The following is a 9,236-nucleotide window of genomic DNA, read 5'->3' as shown; positions in this document are numbered from 1 at the left end:
TTCCATACGTCATTTCACCTACTCTGTACACCATAGCTCACCCTTCCTACACTTCACTCACTCATCTTTTCTCTACACATCACCTTCTCTATATTCTCTACATCTCACCTCACCTGGCTGCTCTACACTTCATCTTGCCTTTCATCTCTTCACCTAACGATTGGCATCCTCTCTAATCCTAGTGTGCACTGTCCGCTACGATATCTTTATTCCCTCTCCTTCACCTCAATTTCACCTCAGTCTCATCATTCCTCCCTTCACCTCACCTCGCTATCCTCACCCTGACCATCACTATCCTCTATCTTCTTTCGATCACATCCTCTTAGACTCTTCTCCTCGTCCTCCCTCGTCCTTCTCTCTCATAACCTGCCCCTATCTTTCCTGTCAGGTTATGGAGGGAGCCTCGTCCACGTGTGCTATTGTCGACGATCTCAAATCTGAAGTTAGCTTTATGAGGTTTTACAGTAGGTTTAATGAGGTTTTACTGTGGGTTTTATGGGGTTTTACAGTGGGTTTTATGGGGTTTTACAGTGGGCTTAAGGAGGTTTTACAGTGAACTTTATGAGGTTTTACACTGGGCTTTATGAGGTTTAACAGTGGATTTTATGAGCTTTTACACTAGGTTTTATTTTTACAGTGGACTTGACTAAGTTTTACAGTGAGCTTCATGAAGGTTTTTAATGATTTTGTGGGCTTTTACAGTGGACTTTGTAAGGTTTTGCAACCGGCTTTCGGTGCTTAATAGTGGGCTTTATGAAGTTGTGTAGCAGACTTTAGGAGGTTTATCGTCGTTTTAGGTGGCTTTTCAGTGGACTTCAAAAGGTTTAACAGTGAGCTTTAGTGATGTTTCAGTGTGAGCTCTTAGACGCTTTACAATGTGCAGGTATCACAGAGTTTGGTGAAATTGCTTATTATTTTCCTCCTTTACGGCTGACTCAAAGCATATCATTGTCCAGCAGATACTTGATATTATGTCAAAGCTTTTCTCACGCCATTTATCTGTTTTAAACGCGACTTGTGCTGATAGTGTGAGAATTATTAATCATGTCTATACTTTCAACTTCCTCGTAGCCCGAATCTCGCACAAAGTCATTTCAGGCCACTTCAGTTGCAACAGATTCACTAAAGTTCAAATAAACATGATTCGTATCGGTCCTCTGAAACCAGATCCAGGGAGTTTCCAGGATATGAATTTTCGAGTCTTTTATTTTATTCGTTTATTTAATTATTTTAGGGAGGATGGGATTAATGGAGGGGAATTAGGGTCAGGAAGATTGGGCACTGGGCAGGGTGGGATTGGGAGGTGATTTTAAGGGGGATGGGATTAGTGGAGGGGAACTAGAAACGAGAAGAATGGGTACTGGGAAGGGTGGGATTGGGAGGTGATAAATTATGGGATACGACGAGGTGAGTATACCCTGTGAAGAAAGGCACTGTTGGTCGACAAGTAAGGCTGAGTTCAAGGATTTCATCTCGAGAGGTTGATGGTGGAAGGGAGTTTGAAGAATGGGAGAGATAGGGAGAGAATGAGTAGGGAGGACGGGTTGGGGTGGTGGTGAGTAGTGGAACAGGGCATGGAACACTGTAAAGATGCAAGTGTAAGTTAAAGAATTCTTACTAATATTCGTGCAGGTAAGAGTATGAGAGAGAGTATTTGTAAAGTTCTTGAGAGAGAGAGAGAGAGAGAGAGAGAGAGAGAGAGAGAAAGAGAGATGTAAGTTAAAGAATTCTTTGTAATATTCGTGCAGGTAAGAGTATGAGAGAGAGTATTTGTAAAGTTCTTGAGAGAGAGAGAGAGAGAATGTGTGTGTGTGTGTGTGTGTGTGTGTGTGTGTGTGTGTGTGTGTGTGTGTGTGTGTGTGTGTGTGTGTGTGTGTGTGTGTGTGTGTGTGTGTGTGTGTCCGTGTGCGTGTGTTATGAGTCCATATTATAATTACAAATCATAATAGATAGATAGATAAATAGCTAGATAGACAGCTCTATGCGAGCCTGGGAATGGGAAATGATCTTGCAAGTTACACTGAGGAAAAGCTGACGACAGATTACGAAGTAGCCAGTCAGTTAGTTGTCAGCAATTCACCAGGTGAACAAAGCCTTGTTGACCATACACACACATACACACATACTCACACACAGGCTTCTAGAACTTTCCAATCACAGGGAACACACGTGATACGACTTCTGTTTCACCAGAATTTAGGAAAGAGAGCTCAGAAGGAAGCTAGCCATAGAACAGACAGGTCGCAGGGAGAAGGGCTTAGCAACTTGAGAGAGAGACAGAGAGAGCGAGACAGGGAGATAGCTTCCGGGACTCTACTTTATACTTCGCTCTGTGTGAGAGACTTGTTAATTTCCAAGACAAATAAAAATAGTTCCATACTATTCTTTACCTCTCCTTGTCATTGAATGACAAATGGGAAAGAAGATTATCTACATACAATGCTACTCAAGTATAACAACCGCTCGTCCACAAGTCTAATATATATAACTCCACTACAAGTTATTACAAAGTCTTTTTTTATGACATTTGGTAGCAGCGAACGTATACGAACCTCGTCTACGAATCAACAGTGAATTCCTACAAAATATCAAGATTGAAAACAAAAAAATACCTCTCACAACCAACAACTTACAACCAGCTCCTGACAGTATTCTCTCCAACCAGCCCCCTCCGTCTCCCCGATCATCACGCTGATGTAGAGGTGAAGAGGTCACAGGACGCCTTGCAAGTAGTTTAACAATATATTGATACAAACAATCTTGCAACCTCTACGACGAACCAGCGAACTACAACCATATACAATCAACTACAAGTAACAACTCTACGAGTCGTCTGTATAATCTTCTACACGCACCTACAAGTAGCGGCAGTCTTCATCCCACAAAGAGTAAATCACAAGAGAAAAGGACCGAGAAAACATCGACAAAGAAAAACGGAACAAACAAACGAAGAGTGAGACACGACTCATAACTCATAACCACCAGACCTCACCCTCCTCTCTCTGCTACATCCACCCAACCTCCACCGCTCACGCAGGAGTGAAGAGGTCAAGACGACGAAGCAAATACCAAGTCCATATTCACAACTCATCTTACTCACTCGTCTTCACTCAAGTTACTCATCGCTACTCATTCACTCACCACAGCTACCAGTGTGGGAAGTCGACGTCATCATGCGTGCTTGCTGAAAATACGCCACGTCGGTCAACACACCACCTGCACCACCACTCACACCATTCCCACCACGGTAAAAATTAGTGAGTTACATAGTTACTTCATTTATACAATACACAGTGATAGACAGTAAGCTTCTGCACAAACATATAAAACGTGCTGTATAGTTACAGCTTAAATACACATACTTACTTCAGTTATCTGCATAACTCAAACACTAAATAATCACCAATAATAAATATTCTACACTGTATATATTCATTCATTTATTATAACATTTATTTACTACCAACGAGTGTTACCATTTATACCTACATAAAGTACGTGTTTCATACATACAGCTATACATTATTATATCTACAAAGTGATAAAGAAAATATACCATCACAGTTACTCAGTGAGCGATTAAAAGAACTGTATTAAACATTTATTAATTAAAGCTACCTAGTGGACACAGATAAATTAACTTACAAGGAAGACAAAAAAAAAAAAAAAAAATGGCCAACACAAATGACGTTAGCAAGAATGAACATCTTCAACACAATCGTGAAGACAAAGATTTCCACACAGTGCTGACACATATATTGCCCACGATAGGTACAAGTGAACAACAAGTCAGTGTATATAGTTAATACTGTATATAGTGTATATATTTTTTATATAAAATAACAAAATATGGGACTATATAATATCATTTTCAATAATATCTGTGCAATATAAACTAAACTTTAAAAAAGTATCCCAAGGAAATTAGCCAGTAATTATGCAACCATGAACAACATAGAAAAAGCGTACACAAGCGAAGAAAAACAAATTATAGAAAATCAATACATACAAAAAAAAAGAAAGAAAAAAGAAAGAAAGAAAGAAAAAGTAAGAAAGAAAAACGAGAGAAATAGAGTAAGATCACATAACAAACAAATGAAAATAAGTGTAAGTGTTACTACATACGTCAAAATACCACATAAACTCCTTCTATAAGTGAAACAAAAAATTGTTGTCTCCACAAGCAAGTGGCATGGCACATCATCACATAAACTCCTTCTATAAGTGAAACAAAAAGCAGACTGTTGTTTCCACGAGCCAGTGGCATGTCACATCATCACTATCATCGACCGCAGCATGACCGGATTCATATGTCAGGACTGCAATTATTACAATTATGTAACGACAAACGATTGCATTATGTTACACTTGCTACAATTATGTAACTACAAACGATATGTAACAATTATGTAACTCCATATTATAATTATGTAACGACAAACGATTGCATTATGTTACACTTATTACAATTATGTAACTACAAACGATATGTAACAATTATGTAACGACAAACGATTGCATTATGTTACACTTGCTACAATTATGTAACTACAAACAATATGTACCATTTATGTAACAGTTGCATTAACAAGATGTAACTTTTATGTAACTTTAACTACAATTATGTAACTACAAACGATATGTAACAATTATGTAACGACAAACGATTGCATTATGTTACACTTTGCCAATTAACATTTGCATTAACAAGATGTAACTTTTATGTAACTTTAACTACAATTATATGGCCAAGACACTTATGTAACAGTTGCATTAACAAAATGTAACTACAATTATAAGGCCAACACAATTATGCATTACCACAATATTTTGTAACAATTCATAAAATGTTACAATTATGTATTACTGCAATGTTAGAACAATTTTATAAGTCATACAACTATAGCACAATTCTGTATTACCAGTATCATCATACAAGTTAGGTGAAATATTAAACATTACTAAAGTGATAACTCGATATGTAATGTATAACCTAGCAGTATTACCATTGCACAATTATATGCGTATGTCTGTTATACATACACATCTCACAAAATGTATACAACTTGTTTAAAATGTAATATTACTGGATAATTGCTATTTACTATGAATATTATATGTATACAACATTCATACAATTATGTTACTTTTACAATATTATGTACTAATAGATTAGCATGTGTCAATGATAATTGCTGTCGGAGGACCTTCAGCTGCGTGGACCGAGCATACAGTATGTTATGAGTCCATATTATAATTACAAATCATAATAGATAGATAGATAAATAGCTAGATAGACAGCTCTATGCGAGCCTGGGAATGGGAAATGATCTTGCAAGTTACACTGAGGAAAAGCTGACGACAGATTACGAAGTAGCCAGTCAGTTAGTTGTCAGCAATTCACCAGGTGAACAAAGCCTTGTTGACCATACACACACATACACACATACTCACACACAGGCCTCTAGAACTTTCCAATCACAGGGAACACACGTGATACGACTTCTGTTTCACCAGAATTTAGGAAAGAGAGCTCAGAAGGAAGCTAGCCATAGAACAGACAGGTCGCAGGGAGAAGGGCTTAGCAACTTGAGAGAGAGACAGAGAGAGCGAGACAGGGAGATAGCTCCCGGGACTCTACTTTATACTTCGCTCTGTGTGAGAGACTTGTTAATATTTCCAAGACAAATAAAAATAGTTCCATACTATTCTTTACCTCTCCTTGTCATTGAATGACAAATGGGAAAGAAGATTATCTACATACAATGCTACTCAAGTATAACAACCGCTCGTCCACAAGTCTAATATATATAACTCCACTACAAGTTATTACAAAGTCTTTTTTTATGACACGTGTGCGCGTGCGTGTGCGTGCGCCCTGCTTTCATCAGAACCATCCTTTTCATATACAAAACTGTAGTAACCAACCGTATCCCAAAAAAGGAAAGTGGGGGAGAGATATTCCTGCTATTCCTCCATGCGTCCCTCTTACATCTGCCTGGTATTCATAAGCCGTGAAAGCTATGGCCGGCATATCAGTACTCATTTCTTGGTAGTGGGCAGGTCTGGAGGGGCCTGGGGAGCCGCGGGGAACGGGTTATATGAGAGGCTATGTTACTGTGTGTGATGTGGGACGGGTGAAAAGGCTTGAGATAGCGTGGACGTTGGAATGGGTTGGCTTGATGTTTATACTTTACCATAATTTACCCTAGTTGTTGTATATGTAGACGCCAAACGCAAAGCTATTGTAATCGAGCCCCTTTCTTTGTATATGTCTGTTGCATGTATCAGTGTTAACGTATCACCTAAATGCCTGATCCAATATTGAAAAAAAAAAAAAAAAAAAAAAAAAAAAAACTGGCACTCGTACATTGTGCATGGGCGACTAGAAAAAATTATTCGATCTTGTTTTACACCGACTGCAGATTAAGGTTAGAAGTTAAGGTTAGTGTTCAAGACGCTGGGTTATCTCATGAACACCTGGTCTGATCTGAATCAAATTTGGCACATATAGTGTGTGTGAGCATGGGAAGAAGCGATTCGATTCTGGTGCTGATTAGTCAAAGGTCAAGGTTGCCGGTCAAGGTCAAGATTCGGATGTGCCTCGTTGTCCACTAATTCGGTCACATTATTATCATTATTATTACTATTATTATTATTACTCATTACAAAATTGTCTTGATTCACTCAGGCTAGTTATATAGGACACCATTGATATGCATCTACTGCATGTATGTTGGAAATTTCAGCATTTACTCTTTATGCCTGGGCACCAGGAGCCAGTGGCTGGAGATTTTTCTGAAATCTAAACGTTGCCAGTGACGTAGGTTGGTCTCCTATGGCTGTGGTGAATTATGGTAGCCCGACCTGTGGCCCTTGTGAACCTCCGACCATCAGGAGTTTCCAGATGGGTAATAATGACTTGGTGGATACCGTTACTGTTACAGCCTTGACTATCACCGTGCTTGATCAGGACAGATGTTTAATACACATGCGTACAGGAACAATGAGAAACCCCTCAAAAAATCGAGTTCCTCTTCACCTCTCCATAAGACGTCTTTGTTTACCAGAAAATCAAACGAGGTCGCTGTGCCAACGCTGGAGGCAAGTCTTGTCGCCCTTTTTCACGTGACAGAATTGGGCCACTCCCACATCCAGGTTTCTAAGTCTTTGTTTGAACTAAATAAAATGGACCTTATTCATGATCTATTATTGAGTCTCCATGATCACTTATCAAAGCAACGCTCCTCTTCAACTACACTTCACCGTCAACTGAGCCAAAAAGGGTCAAGAATCATTGTCAGGTCAAAACAAACGCGCTATAGTCCTTCACTTTAGGAATACATCAGCTCATATTCAGGACAACAATCATGACACATTATAACGCCATGGCGAACAACCAGGGAACCCATGTTATGTGTGTGTAAAGTTTAAGGCTTTTAACTCATTTCCCTTTAGGATGGAGGATAGAACACACACACACACACACACACACACACACACACACACACACACTGGTCCTTTTATATGGGATTTGTATTTTTAGGTGCCTCGTTTATTTTTGCACGAGCTTAATTACCATCAGCCATCAAAGTTCTATATAAGTCTTATGTTATTATAAGCATCTGTGCGGCGTTTGGTGTTCAGAAAGGCTCAGTGTGTAAGGAATCAGAGGCGAGAGGTCACTAGTATATTTTGCACGAATTTTTACTGCCCAGTCTATCCAATGAAAGTTAAGGGGCTTTCAGTAATATCCTGCCTAAACTGCCGGGCGCATTTTAACTGATAGGAAATATAGATGGGCGTCGTTTATGTGCCTTTTTGTTTTAATCTCTTCCTTACCATTAATTTAGTGTTTATATTTATTTTCCTCTTTATATGTATGATTAATTAGGATATATATTCACTTTTACTTGTTTATTTATGTATATATTCATTTCTTTATTCAGATGACTTTCTTCAACTTTGAACAGACTCCCCGAACTAGATAGGTTTAGGCCTATGCTATGCCATACTTTGGATGTGCTTTTTAATTTTCTAAACCCTTTGTGGTCTGTTTTATTAATGGTATTTTTGTGTGAGTCTGCAGAGAGCAGTTGTGATATTTCGTGGGTCCTTACTTAATAGGGATACAAGTACGTTCTGGGAGACTAACCTTGACTGGATATAGCACAAGGCTTTACACACACACACACACACACACACACACACACACACACACACACACACACACACACACACACACACACACACACACACACACACACACACACACACACACACACACACACACACACACACACACACACACACACACACACACACACACACACACACACACACACACACACACACACACACACACACACACACACACACACACACACACACACACACGTGTATGAATAAATAATGGAATTTTTATGAAAACCCCAGACACCGTATATCAAAGAGAGAATGCCAGTATGTATGCAGGACTGATGTTTTTACCCTTCATATGAGCTTCTTAGTATCCTTTCGACAGTGAATTTCCTCTCTCTCTCTCCCTCTCTCTCTCTCTCTCTCTCTCTCTCTCTCTTGATTAGGTAATAAGTCACCTTCACTTTCTTCCTACACTCGCTTCCTCGCCTTTCCCTCCCTCTTCTGGCGTCCATATTTCTTAAACCCCTTATCTCTTCAACCCCTTCAATCTTAGGATATGTTTTCTCTCCTCCAGACGATTTTCTTAAGCTGCTGTTTGGTTTCTTTTACTGATAGAAGCAGTTTGTACTTAATCCTCAATATCAGTTACATGCAAGATGAAGCTAAAGTGTGGTATAAAAAGTAAATCGCTTAGAAAGACAGCTAAGGAGCGTCCCTTGTTATTTTCCTTCCTGCCTGCAAAGCTTTCAGAGTCTTACATCTTTTCTTGTATTTCCTCTTTGCTCTTTTATCTCCGTTTACTTTCGTTTTGCTCATTTCTGCGTGTTTTTTTTTAAGTTTTATCTCTTTCTGTATCACCTTCTGCATTGTTATGTTCATTGTTTTTTCTGTCTTCCATGTTAGTAATTTTTTCCTGTATTTCTCTCTGGATCCTTATCTCATCGTTACTTTTTACTCTTCTCTCTCTCTCTCTCTCTCTCTCTCTCTCTCTCTCTCTCTCTCTCTCTCTCTCTCTCTCTCTCTCTCTCTCAAACACACACACACAATAGTTCTTTGACCTTAACATGGCCCAGATGTTCGTCCTTTTGCAGCTT

This window comes from Coenobita brevimanus, chromosome 111 (assembly GCF_032717465.1).
Source record: "Coenobita brevimanus isolate Jiangsu-jjx chromosome 111, ASM3271746v2, whole genome shotgun sequence".
In the NCBI taxonomy this organism is placed as follows: domain Eukaryota; kingdom Metazoa; phylum Arthropoda; class Malacostraca; order Decapoda; family Coenobitidae; genus Coenobita; species Coenobita brevimanus.
This window is presented reverse-complemented; position numbering follows the sequence as displayed.